Below are 14598 nucleotides of genomic sequence, written 5' to 3'. Positions count from 1 at the left end.
CATCCTGAGGACTATGTGTCTGAATTCTTCAAGAAGCCATTGTACATGGAGACATACAAATCAATTATTTATCCTGTCCCTGGTCCAGATTGCTGGCCTGATACAAACACTCAAGACATTCATCCTCCTGTGTTTAAAGAAAAGGCAGGCAAAAAGCAGACAGCAAGGAGGAAGGAAGAGTTTGAGGTTCCAGCTCCAAGAGACACAAGTAGGATGGGCACTATCACATGTGGAAACTATGGTTTGGAAGGACACAGGTATACAACATTCAACAAGACTCTGAAGCCTAGTCTTCAGATGAGGAAAAACAAACACCAGGTAATAACCAAGCTTGGAAAAACATCAAACACTTTTGAATGAGTGCACTTTTAGAAACAAATGTTATGTTTGACATGCAGGAAAACAGGGCAGTTTACTCTAATATACCTGCTGCAACAACCACCTCAGTCCCTGTTGCAAGAGGTAGAAGAGGAGCACAAGCTTCATGTAGGCCTGCTGCATCTCAACCAGGTCCTTCTACTTCTGCACCAGGCCCTACACCAAGAGCTAAAAGAGGTAGGACTGCATGTGGAGGGAGGACTCATGGATTCACTGCACCAAGAGCTGCAACCACTTCAGATATTCAAGTTGGGAGCAAGAGGAAGAGGACCCCAATCTCAAAATTAGCACTGTGGTTAGTTTTATGCACACTATCTGAATTTGTTGTGCACTTTTCTGAACCTGTCGTGCACTTTTCTGAACCTATCGTGCACTTTCCTAAACCTGTCGTGCACTAGCCTGAACCTGTTGTGCGCTATCTGAACCTGTTATGCAGCTTCTCAAACTGTTGTGCACTTTGTGCTTTTGTTTCAAAGCGTTTTGGACCTTTTGTTCACATAATGGAGGAAATGGGCCTCGGTTTGGACTCTCATATTGGACCGCAGTCCACAAGCCTGCACAGGTGTCTATAAAAAGACCCTAACATGTCCTTCCCCGTACCACTAAAACCCTAGCTGCCAGCATCACTACAACCCTAGCCTAGCCACAAAGATGGATCGAAGCTTAGGAGAGGTTGTCGACGACCTGGAGGAGAGTTCTAGAGCAGCAAGAAGGGTCGCAAGAGTAGAAAGGATGGGTCGTAGGGCCCAGGCACGCGATCAATGCCAGAGGCTGGATGCCACGATTATGGCAGCCCACAACTCCCTCGACATGATGCAGTTCAAGGATGTGTTCCCAGATGGAACAATCATCACCGATGATTTGATCATTTGGTGGGCTAGAGATAGGGCAACCTTTCATCACTACCAAGTCACAAGGGCTAGGTGGAGCAGAATCCTTGATTCTGTGTCTTGAAACAGGTCGAGGTTCAGTATGAATGTATGAATGTATGGTCTGAATTTGTGCGCTGAATTTGTGCTCTGAATTTGTTCTCTGAATCTGCGTCTTTAGTTTTCTGAATTTGTGCTCTGAATGTATGAATGTATGCACACTTGTATGTGTGGATTTTAAGAATTTGTGTTCTGAATGTATGTGCATGCGCTGATTTTCTGAATTTTCTGAATTTGTGCATCTATGTGGATTTCTCTGATTTTCTCTAGAACACTTTGAACACCGTTGCCTCTGCCCAACTACCAACACAAGTTTGCACAACTTTCAACTAACATCAATTAACCAGCACAAGTTTCACCACACAATAACTACTGCCCAACTACCACCCTGTCAACTACTACTGCACAAGTTTTACTTCTCCACTGCCTCACTCCACATCTCTTTAACTCCCCCCTCTTTCTTCAGCTACTCTACTCACATCACTCTCACTCACCACAACTTCACCTCGCTCAACACCACTGCACTCACCACTTCCTGCTCCAACCATGGCTGCTTCTTCCTCTTCTTCGGACCCATGGCTCAACCCATTCCCAACTGGCAAGGGATGGGTTGCCATGCTTTATGGTTCAGCGCGCGGCGTCAAAGACCTCTTCGTCGACTACATGAAGGTCGCCACGAGGTACACCAGCGTTCAAGGGCTGGTGGGAGGAGTAGAGGAACTGAGGAAGAAGGCAACGAGTGAGGAGAAGCAACGCATGGACCAGCAGTATGGAAACCGAGGTAAGGGGATCATGCCAATAGATATACTGCTATGGGCAATGAAAGAGGCGGGATCCACCGATGCTGGGCAGAGGCAGCGGTGGGAAGACTACCACTACGTCGCTCCAGCACAATCTACGGCTGAAGCAAAAGCAAACAAGCACCAAGATGATGACGATGACCTCCAGATCATCGCACCACCAGCACTGCAGGCTCGCCGCCGCCCTCCTCCCATCATCTTCATCGATGAAGACAAAGATGACGAAGAATAGGAGGTGCAGATGCTGCCAAATCATCCTACCAAAGTGAAGCAGGAGGTATGACGCTCAGGCCGCATAGCAGGGCAGGCACCTAACTGAAACTGAATGTGAAACTGTCACATTCAGTTTCGTCAGTCTTATTCAGTGTTCGCTGGTTTCAGTTATCCTCAAACTATTTACTGCTATCTATCTATCTATGTTGCATCCTCAGACAATTTGTGTTATCTATCCTACCTCCTATGTAATGCAAGTTTCAGTTTCAGTTTCATTTTTAGTTTCAGTTTGTTTGGTGTTACCAGATTCAACTGTAAGTATTAGCAACAACTAGCTAGCAGCAACAAATTGCAGGTAGAGATATAACAACATCTGAATAACATGGTTCAGGGGGCATTACAAATAGGATTATCTTAGAGCATTACAGATTAGGGGCATGACAGCACCCAATAACACAACCACTAGTAGAAAAACACCAATTAGTCCCGATTCGTAAGGGCCTTTAGTCCCGGTTCGTAAGGGCCTTTAGTCCCGGTTCATGAACCGGGACTAATGGGTCGTTACAAATACCCCCACCCATTAGTCCCGGTTCAAACACGAACCGGGAAAGATGTGCCTCCACATGGTCGGTCCGCCGAGACCAGTCAGGGGGGCCTTTGGTCCCGGAAGTCCATGTTTTTTTTACAAAAGTGGCTGCTTTAGGGGTTTTGGGGGTTATTTTTAGGTTGTTATTAGCTAGCTAATAGAGAGAAGTGTCCTCTCTTATATCTTCGTCCTTGGTTTATCAACGCTGCTGCTATGTTCATTTCACCCGCTGATATAACATGCTCATGCATGCTCGCATCATACATCATCATATATAATAACAAGTCCTACTAATCATGCATCATCATACAACTTCTACTTGTTATTAATAATAAGTCATACGATCATCATCCTCATAGTCATCGAACCCAATCCTACGTAATTGTTCTTAGCACATGATCATCAGTATCAGGTAGGACCTAAACACCCTTAAGGTAAAATAGCATAAAACAATATAGACCCTGACTCTCCATTATGATGAACGGCGATCATCCTGTCTCCAATTCTTGCCCTTCGCTTCTTTTTGCTTCCAAGAAGCTCCTTACGACTGTCCATACATTTTTTCCATTCTTTGATTGTTATGTCTCCACTTCTTTGAGAAACCCGGTATGGACAGTTGAGATTCATAGGACGACCTGGTTGTATGTTCAAAACATGAAGGCTACCATGCGTATACATCAGATGAGGCACACAATCATTTGGGATTATCTGTTGAAAAACATAGTAATAACTTCGTAGTTAGCAATGATGTACTAGTTTTAGAAGTGTGCAAAAAGATGCACGGATGTTGTAATAGTAAAAAATAATCTTACCAGGGTATCTCCATGGTAGTTACCGTAGTTCAACACGTGCACTAGTGGCACGTATTGACCATAATGTTGAGGAATTTGATTGTAGATATTGTAATTCTCAAGATCAGTACAAAATGCGACCAGATGATTTTTCTCCTGATAAGTTAATTCGGAGCCTTCAGTGTAGTAGGTTCTGTCTACCATCTTCTGCACATTCTTTGAAGAATGAAAATAAGTTGTCAATGGAGATAAGTTGTCAACTATTTTGAAATAAACAATATAAATTACTTAATAACTATGTTAAGCTCACATGGGGGAAGAATTGGAGGTGTATCCACAAGGACCCAAATCGAAGGTCTCTCTTGCTCGATTGTAGGATCACCAAGATCCATGGTGACAAGCATACCCTCATCAAGATCATACATCTTGCAAAGTGCTTCCCAATTTTTGCAACCAAAATAGGTTACACTCTGAGCATTGTACAGCTTTACTTGAAAATCCACACCATGATGGGTACTTAGGATAATTTTTTTGGTTTCGAAACTTTCATGGTCTTCAAAACCCATCCTCTCCAAGACATAGCGTCTTGCAAAGCATGGGATAAGCTAGTCGAATTGGAAAAGATGAAAAATATTGTCATGATTAAAATAGTCGAATTGTCATGATTAAAATAGTTGAAGTCATGAAAAATATCATCGGTTGCGTATCGTATGAACATCGAAGGTCTCCTCGAGCTTAATGCTGAAGCGACGATCTTCGTCCAGCTCAATGAACCTGTCGCAGATACCTCGGTCGTCGTGGCACCAGTCGCACTCCCCCGGGCGGTTTTCGTCGTCCGAGTACGACATTTCCGGCCTATGTTCATAATTCAAATATTAAACTAGATTATTAATCACGGGTTGACTATCGGTGATGTACGTAGCTCCTCCTTTCATTCCAAGTGCATTATTACACCAAATTGTCTAGCACACAGGAATGAAGGAGAACTTATCCAATATGAGCATTCAATAAGCAAAACCAAATCATAAAATAAGCAAAACCAAATCATAAAATAAAGTAGTATTCAAATTAGCATGCATTCAATAATTATAAGCAAAAGTACATCATCTCTTGGTGTCCGTACATCGTCGAATATTATAACTAATATAGCATCACTAATACAACTAGAACCGTAGCGCCCGACGGGCATCGACGCGGGCGGTGGACACCCAAAGATAAGCAACCATCACAGGATCATATCTCCAGTGAGATCCCTGAAGAACCTGCCAGGTATTGTCGAACCTGCCCTCCAATGCAACCATGTAGCGACGGACGTGCTCGTCCTCCTCGCTGACACGGTCACGTACCACCTCCGCGCTGTCCGGAAGCCTCGGCACCGTCACTAGCCCACGCGACCGTCACCAAACAAGGATCGGGTCAACAACGGGCTGCCTCCTCACCAACTTACGTCCCCCGGAAGGTAGCACCTCCCAATACCAGCCCGGCGGAGCCCAGTTCCGAACATGGCCCTGATCAAGCAAGCCTCCACCGCCGAGTCGACGACGACGAGGATGCGGGATAGGCATCGCCGATGTCGATGCGGGAACTACTTCTATATATAGTTAAATAAAGTAGTTTTATTAATTAAATCAACTATCTAGTTCAACTACTAATTAAGCACTTACTATAAATAAATAAAGTACTACTTACTAAAAACAAACTACTTCTATATATAGTAAAATAAATTAGTTTATTAAATCAACTAGCTAATTCAACTATATATATATGAAGTACTTACTAAAAATATGAACTACATATTAATTACACAATATAAATTACACAATATGAACTACATATCTAAATTACACCACATCTAATCTAACAAAAAGATCTACACATCTAATCTAACAAAAAAATCTACTAACAGAAAAAAATCTAACATAATATGAACAAATTAATTACACAATCTAAATTACACAATATGAACTACATATCTAAATTATTACAAATCTAATCTAACAAAAAAATCTATGAACTATACAAAAAAAATCTAAACAAATCTAACATAATATGAACAAATTAATTACACAATCTAAATTACACAATATGAACTACATATCTAAATTACTACAAATCTAATCTAACAAAAAAATCTATGAACTATATAAAAAATCTAAAAAAAATCTAACAAAAATAAAAGAAAGTTGCTCACGGCCGGCGACGGCGACGGCGACGGCGACGGCGAGGTGTAGGGCGGGCGGCGATGGCGAGGTGCAGCAGGGCGGGCGGCGACGTCGGGGCGGCAGGGCGGGCGGCGACGGCAGCGGGGCGGGCGGCAGGGCGGGCGGCGCAGGCAGCGGGGCGGGGCGGCGATGTACGGCGTCGGGGCAGGGCGACGGCGGCGTCGGGGCGGGGCGGCGACGGCGAGATGGCGGCAGGGGACGGCGCGCAGCGTCGGGAGAGATCGAAGTCGGGGCGGGGCGGCAGTGCTACTTATATAGCAAAGGCTTTGGTCCCAGTTGCTGCCACAAACCGGGACCAATGCCCCTCTTTTGTCCCGGTTTGAGCCACCAACCGGGACCAAAGGCCTCTTTTCGGCAGCCCAAAGGGCGGGAAACGAAGACCTTTGGTCCCGGTTGGTGGCTCGAACCGGGACAAAAGAGGGGCATTGGTCCTGGTTGGTGCCACCAACCGGTACCAAAGAGGGGCATTGGTACCGGTTGTTGCCATAAACCGGGACCAATGGACCCGTCTAATTTTTTATTTTCTGCAGCTGTTTTTTAGTTGATTCTTTCTGCAGCTGTTTTTTAGTTGATTCTTTCTGCAGCTGTTTATAAGCCCTGAGTGCAGAGACGATGAAGAAGAGGCTCAATGCTCACCTGCACGTTGGTTAGCTTCAAGCCTTGAGGAATAGGGTAGACTGCACAGAGCTATGTGCAGTGCAGTTAACACTATTTCGAAAGGCTTGAAGCAAATTAACGAGCATTGCGCCTCTTTTTTATTTTTAATGACTTATTACAACTCAGAAATTAAAAGAAAAAAATAAATATAGCAGAAAAGAAAAAAAAACTATATAAAAAACTACTCGGAAATAAATAGAAGAAAAAATAGTTGTGATTAACTTTACTTAAAAACTGAGCATAGATGCTTATTTTTAATGACTTATTACAATTCAGAAATAAATAGAAGAAAAAATAGCTGTGATTAACTTTACTAACAAATGAGCATATATGCTTATTTTTAATGACTTATTACAACTCGGAAATAAAAAGAAAAAAATAAATATAGCAGAAAAGAAAAAAAACTATATAAAAAACTACTCAGAAATAAATAGAAGCAAAAATAGTTGTGATTAACTTTACTAAAAAAATGAGCATAGATGCTTATTTTTAATGACTTATTACAATTCAGAAATAAATAGAGGAAAAAATAGTTGTGATTAACTTTACTAAAAAATGAGCATAGATGCTTATTTTTAATAACTTATTACAACTCAGAAATAAAAAGAAAAAAATAAATATAGCAGAAAATAAAAAAAACTATATAAAAAACTACTCAGAAATAAATAGAAGCAAAAATAGTTGTGATTAACTTTACTAAAAAAATGAGCATAGATGCTTATTTTTAATGACTTATTACAATTCAGAAATAAATAGAAGAAAAAATAGTTGTGATTAACTTTACTAAAAAATGAGCATAGATGCTTGTTTTTAATGACTTATTACAACTCAGAAATAACAAGAAAAAATAAATATAGCAGAAAAAAAGCTATATAAAAAACTACTCAGAAATAAATAGAAGCAAAAATAGTTGTGATTAACTTTACTAAAAAATGAGCATAGATGCTCATTTTTAATGACTTATTACAATTCAGAAATAAATAGAAGAAAAAATAGTTGTGATTAACTTTACTAAAAAATGAGCATAGATGCTTATTTTTAATGACTTATTACAACTCAGAAATAAAAAGAAAAAAATAAATATAGCAGAAAAGAAAAAAAAACTATATAAAAAACTACTCAGAAATGAGCATAGATGCGCTTATTGAGAAAATTCAACCTAAATTCATAATAAATTTCTACTAACTTCAGAGAAATTCAGTATGAATTTAGGTTAAATTCCCTGTATAAGGGCATCTATTTTCATTTTGAGAGGAGCTCAACAAGGAAGAGAGGGAGGGGCTTATAAACCGGTCTGATTCCCCTTCAGTTGGCGAGGTGGGACTAAACTGTGACCGCAACGAGGACCAACCCTTTAGTCCCGGTTGGTGGCATGAACCGGGACTAAAGGGCAGCCTTTGGTCCCGGTTCATGCCACCAACTGGGACCAATGGTTGTGGGCCAGGAGCGAGGACCATTGGTCCCGGTTCGTCCCTCCAACCGGGACCAAAAGGTCCAGATGAACCGGGACCAATGACCCACGTGGCCCGGCCGGCCCCCGGGGCTCACGAACCGGGTCCAATGCCCCCATTGGTCCCGGTTTTGGTTTGAACCGGGACTAATGGGCTGGACCGGCCTGGACCATTGGCCCCTTTTCTACTAGTGAACCAAAATGATCTGAAACCATAGGCAGTTAATAGGGGATTAGTTCATATTAATACTAAGATGCATATCTGCATCAGATTCTAGTACTAGGCCAGTTATATATATAGGCCTCATATTCACTTACCAACCATAGGTACCACTTCACTCCTCCATGACAACTTCTTTGATCTTGTCTAGCTTCTCTTTGCACCCATGACTAGCCTTCAAGAGATCAGCAATGATATGCTCCAGCTTCTTCTTCTCTTCTTTAAGTAGGTCTCTCTCCACTTGTATCTCCTTCATGGCTTTCCTGGTGTTTTGAATGATATCAGCTTGACTCTGCAGGATGCACCTCTGTTCTTTCTTGAGCTTAAGCATCTCCATTTGAACCCCAATCTTTGCCTGCTCCTCAAGATGATGCTTCTTCTCCTTAAGTTCATTGATTGCCTGGCTTGTAAGATCCATGTCATGGGATCTCTGCCCATCCTAGTAATCAAACAGCTTGGATACATCATCCACAAGCTGACTGTATTGATTGCCAAGAGAATCTAGCTCCTTCTTTAGTTTCTCAACCTCTATCTCATGAGCCTCTTTGTCTTGGACTCTACCAAGGTTCTCCTCGTGATACATATCCCAGAGCTTGGTTAAGCACCTTTGCAAAATTACAGGCCAAGGGGCATCTACCCACTCTAAAACACCACAGTTCACACAATCCTGAAAATTTAATAATTTACAGTGGGCTTTATTCTTCATTAACAAACATATTCACAATAACAAATCATAAACAGTAGTCATATATATAGCTACACTACACGAGCTAACTCTATAATAGAAATTTGAAATCAGTGCTATGTTTCCATTGCTCTCTGCTGCTTGCTACAAGTACATAATTTAGACAGAGGAATGTTCTTATACTTAAGCAAAAATGAGAAATGTAGCAGCATTATTCAGAAAAGAACAAAATGAATCAATCACAGCCATGACAACTTGGTTCATTACCTCAGTTGCACATCCTATGAATCTTCTGCCTGTGTTAGTGCCTTCAAATGCCACGAATTTGCCTGCCCTCTGCCTGTGCGGGATGCACCTGCGGTCAGATTCAGTGACAAGCCCACAAAAGCTTGGATCTATCACAGTATCCGGAGTTTGCTACAGCAGGAAACACATATATATATCAACTACACCTCCCATATATGAACTTAAATGGAGAAATCCCAATCCTTCTTCAAACCCTAACCCTAGCAGATGAGAGGAGAGAATGAGCTGACTTACGAAATACTCCATCTGCAGGCCACTGAACTCGCTCATGTACTCGTCATCGTCAGAGGTCTCGTTGCTGTTGGGCCACGACGGCATGGTCGCGGCGCGGCGTCGCCGGAGTGAGAGCAGAAGAAAAGAAGCAGTGGAGAGCAGAGAGCAGAGGAACAGAGTGAGTGAGCGAGTGAGCTCGGGGGAGAGTGGGTGGCAAGGAAGACGAGCGAGCCGGTCGGCCAGGTTAGTCCTGGTCCGACCGGGCCGCGCGCGGCTAACGGGCGGCAGGCGAGCGCCGTTAGCCATTAGCGCGGCCGCCATCTTGACCGGTGGGCCAGATCTGTCAGAAACTCGTTTAAAACGCTTCAATCAGTCATCAACACGATATGGTAGTTTTTTGTCACGAAATCAGCGTTAAATTGGAGTTTTTGGTCACTTTTTATAATGTGGTAGTTTTGAGGGACGGTTACATGAAATTTGGTAGTTTTTTGTCAATTACTCCAATCAACGGGTTGTAGGGATGCTGAGACAGACGCGGGGCACCTATCTTGGAGCAAAGGAGGAGGTTGTACGGGCCTAGTTGAGCGTTGAGAAGGAGAAGCCTTGGAGGCAGATGCGCCCGGACGTCTTCACGGCAGAAGATTTGGCCGCGTGATGGTGGCGGTGGTCGGCGGTGGCGGCTACGACGACCATGTGGGAGGAGCGAGCGAGCAGGAGGATGGAAGGGGGAAGAAGGGGCGGATGGCGCAACTGCTCCAGATGCGCTGCTAATGGTGGTCTGGGAGATGGAAGTGGGGATCGTGCGTGGGCGTCATGGAGGCTCGGCAGGTCGCTAGCGAGGGGGTACGGGATGGTCGCGGTTCTTTGATTTTTTTTTTTTTACCGCTTGGTTCCCCGGTTTACTTGGTTTCTATATATGCCTGCACTATTCCATCTACCTACCTAGCCTAGCCAGTCGTGCTAGCATCTGCGCCCAGTCCTCCTAGCTAGACGGCCATGGCGGCGACAGCGAGGCTGTGGGCGGAGGTGCCGGTGCCAGTACGGGTTGACTGGGCGGCCGTGGCATCGCAATGCACATGGGCCGGGAAGCAAGTGCGGGCGCTCCTGGTGGTGCCGGCCGCGCGGCTGCTGGTGGTCCTGTCGCTGGCCATGACCGTGATGATCCTGCTCGAGAAGCTCTTCGTCGCGGCCGTGTGCTACGCCGCCAAGGCCTTCGGGCACAGGCCCGAGCGCCGGTACAAGTGGGGGCCGATCGCCGCATCAGCATGCAAGACTGGCGGCGACGACGAGGAGGACGGCATTGTCGTCGTCGGCAGCGGCAGCGCGGCGTTCCCCGTGGTGCTGGTGCAGATCCCCATGTACAACGAGCGCGAGGTGAGCTCCTCCTCCCTAGATCTCAATAGGAAAATGTTGATCGATTTTGTTCTGACCGGCGGCAAGCTGGTGCTGCGGTGGTTCTGGAATGAATGAAGGTGTACAAGGTGTCAATCGGAGCGGCATGCGCGCTGGAGTGGCCGTCGGAGCGCGTGGTAATCCAGGTGCTTGACGACTCCACCGACCCCGTTGTAAAGGTAATCAATCAAGCAATCAATTAACCAGGCGCAATCATTTACCCCTTTGTTTCTAAATATAAGTCTTTTTAGAGATTCCAATACACATTATATACAAAGCAAAATGAGTGAATCTATAGGTTAAAATATGTCTATATACGATCGTATATAGTTTGTATTGAAATGTTTAAAAGGTCTTATATTTAGAAACGAAGAGGTAGCTGGCTGCAAAGGCCATGATATCCTTGGTTTACTTTGTCCTACATGAACAATTTCCACCCAGTGTGGACTACTAGTTTCTTGCCAGCCGTGATAAGTGGAAATAAAGTCCTGCGCATAGACATAGACGTCGATCGTAGGCAAGCAGTGGCCAATAACATGCATGTGCGGCGCACACAATCAATCTGGGATCGCTAGAACATGTTCCCAAATTCTTTGGAGGACATGGACCTGGCTGTTCGCACGGCGCTGCTGGGCTTGAAGTTCGTGTATGTTGGCGCCGTCAAAGTAAGCCAAAAATAATGCTCTTTTATTTAGTTGATTTTCTGTGAGAAATAATCAAACCCATCGAGACACAAACCTAAGGATGCTCGGACTTGTGCATGGTTAGGTCAAGAGTGAGCTCCCAAGCACAATCAAGGCATACCGATTTCAACAGCACAGGTGGTCATGTGGACCAGCAAACTTGTTCAAGAAAATGTTGATAGAGATTCTACAGAACAAGGTCTGTATTTATTTGATATGTAAGGATGCATCACCACACACACACACCATCTTGTTGCCTGAAATTTAATTTACTCTGTGCAGAAAGTGTCATTTTGGAGCAAACTCCACCTGTTGTATGACTTCTTCTTCGTTGGGAAGATTGCTGCTCATACAGTGACATTCATCTACTATTGCTTTGCGATCCCAGTGTCCGTTTTCTTCCCTGAGATTCAGATATCTCTCTGGGGCATGGTCTACGTTCCAACTGTTATCACCCTCTGTAAGGCTCTTGGATCCAGTGGCGGAGACAAGGGGGGGCGAGCAGGGGCCAGGCCCCCCCCCCCCCCCCCCCCCCCCCCCCCCCCCCCCCCCCCCCCCCCCCCCCCCCCCCCCACGATCGAGCGATCATCGAATACCAGCGATTAATTTGCACCTACAACGTACTTGGCCCCCCCTATCTCTACGTGCACTCTGAAGAAAGAGAAAAAGGCCCACGTACAGGCCCATGCTAGGCATTATCTCCCGTGCAATCTGGCATTGGCGAAGTCCACGCTAGGCATTATCTCCCGTGATTATCGCGTGATTGGATTAGGGATGCGCCGCCGCCGTCCGTCGTCTGCCTGCCTCTGCTCCCCCCTACTAAGATCTGATTCATACAACGACACATGCTACTCCACTCACCAGTTCTTCTGGCCGCAGCCACGAACTAGCCAAGGTTAACACATCACACCATCTACTAATCTCTCAATTCTCATCTTGTATGGTGTTGAACTTCTACCTCAGATCTTAGTTATTTTCGTTGTGTGATTTCTTATGTGTTGCCGCGCTAGGGTATAGGCACCTGCAATGATTCGAAAGCTGGGAACCATCAATGCTTCGTCCAGCATCTGTAAACAACTATGTATGTGTCGTGCCAGCCATTGACGACTAGCCGATCAACTTTGACGAGGGGACGCGGAGGAACTGGGTTTGATTCTGTAGGTATGTATTCTGGCAACATTGATCAATTTTTGCTAATAGAACAATACAATGTCCTAATACAACCAGCAATGGTTTGCCATTCCAATCTATATATATGCAAGCTAAAAGCCAACCATTTGATTATACATGATTATGATTGTTCATATATCTTAAGTTTCCATAAGAAAATGTTTTTAGCAATGCATTTCATGTCATATTTCAGAGTAGTTTGATTATAAAATTTGTCTTATTGGCTCTTATGTGGAATTATTGACCAATATTAGCTATCGCTAGAGACGCTCCAGCTACCAAAAAAAGTGTGTCTAGGCAAAGTTAAATGTGTATGATGCTTGAATATACAAGTATTGTGTAGTAGTGAGGCGAACAATTTTTTTTTTTGGCTTCATTGCCATTTGGCCCCCCCTATATATGCCTAAATCCTGGCTCCGCCCCTGCTTGGATCACCAAGGTAACACACACCCTAAGATCGAACGAGAGTTGTAATGTTTATTACATTCGGTTAACACTAGAAAGCCACTCTTTCAGTTCATTTCATCTGGTGATCGTTTGGGTCCTCTTGATAATGTGATGTCATTGCACCAGATAAAGGCCACAATAACTGGTCTTCTTGATGCTAGACGAGTCAATGAGTGGGTGGTCACTGAGAAATTGGGAGATGCCAACAAGGCAGAGCCAGCCATGGAAGGATTAAATGATGTGCAAGTGATAGACGTCGAGCTAACGACGCCCCTAGTACCAAAGCTCGAGAAGAGGCGAACACGAGTATGGGACAAGTAAGCAAAGTCTGTTGTCTCGAAGCTAATACATTATGATATATACTACTTTGGTTTACTGTATATTGACTACCGTTTTGAACGTTTTCTAGTTTTGTCAAATAATGGCTGATTTGTGTGTTCTTTTTATCAGGTACAACTGCTCAGAGATTTTTGTTGGAACCTGCATAATTATATGTGAGTGCTACGACATGATTTACGCAAAGAAAGGATACTACATCTACCTCTTCATTCAAGGCCTAGCATTCCTCGTCGTCGGTTTTGAGTACATCGGCACATGCCCTCCCAGCGCCGAATAAGCTACCATGCCATTCATGGAGCTGATACGCATGGTTAGGACAAACCGTGTGCTAGCAAAGCCCCTCTCCTGCACATATCGATCTCAGAACATAACGATATACAAAGGATTTATACTCGGCCCTGGTCAGATCTGATCCAACCTTTAATTCTTTGCTGCCAAGAAGGCTATTAAAATTGCATGGTAGCTCATCTGATAATAACATGCTACCACGGGAGATGAACATTACTGAAGCATCATGACAGAAAGATGCATTCAACACCTGGAGGAATAACAGAAGTTGTAAATGAAATAACATGCTCTGTCAATTACTTACATTAGATTCTGTAAAAAATTATGTGCCAATTTACTTACTGATGTAGCTTATTCAGAATAGAGCGGATGACCAGCACTTTGTGCGGTTGTGTTGTGTAGTCGGCCAAAACATGTAAATGTACATCTGCTCAACCCCATTTATAACTCTGTTGAATTCGGACAGACCTTATAACAAAAATTCAGACAAATGTTGGAATGTAGTGAAATTCAGACATGTAGCTTAGCAAGCGGAGGAATATTTGTGGTATAACTTTTTCGACGTGGGGCGGAGGAGGGAGATGTGCGCCCATGCTTATATGTCAGCCTGGACGTGGCGAGCGGGCTTTTGGCCAGGCTCGCGGCCCGCGACGGACCGGACCGAACGGTCCTGGCCCGCTGATAAAAATGACCGGTCCGGTCTGCAGAAACAGGCCCGAAAATAAGTCGGTCCGGTCCTGTTTTTGACCGGGCCAGCTCGGTGGACCGAGATACTTGGCCCAGGTGCGCAGCCCAGCAGTGTATTCTTAGACAGCGAGTCGCTACGCTA

The 14598-nt window shown here is 44.3% G+C and overlaps 1 pseudogene; it reads left to right on the top strand.

Annotated features, from left to right (window-relative positions):
* The first annotated feature begins 10446 nt into the window (after nt 1-10446).
* LOC123067165 (probable glucomannan 4-beta-mannosyltransferase 11) lies at nt 10447-13758 on the top strand (annotated as a pseudogene).
* The last annotated feature ends 840 nt before the right edge of the window (nt 13759-14598 follow it).

The sequence above is a fragment of the Triticum aestivum genome, chromosome 3B (genome assembly GCF_018294505.1).
Source record: "Triticum aestivum cultivar Chinese Spring chromosome 3B, IWGSC CS RefSeq v2.1, whole genome shotgun sequence".
Classification (NCBI taxonomy): domain Eukaryota; kingdom Viridiplantae; phylum Streptophyta; class Magnoliopsida; order Poales; family Poaceae; genus Triticum; species Triticum aestivum.
This window is presented reverse-complemented; position numbering and strand designations above follow the sequence as displayed.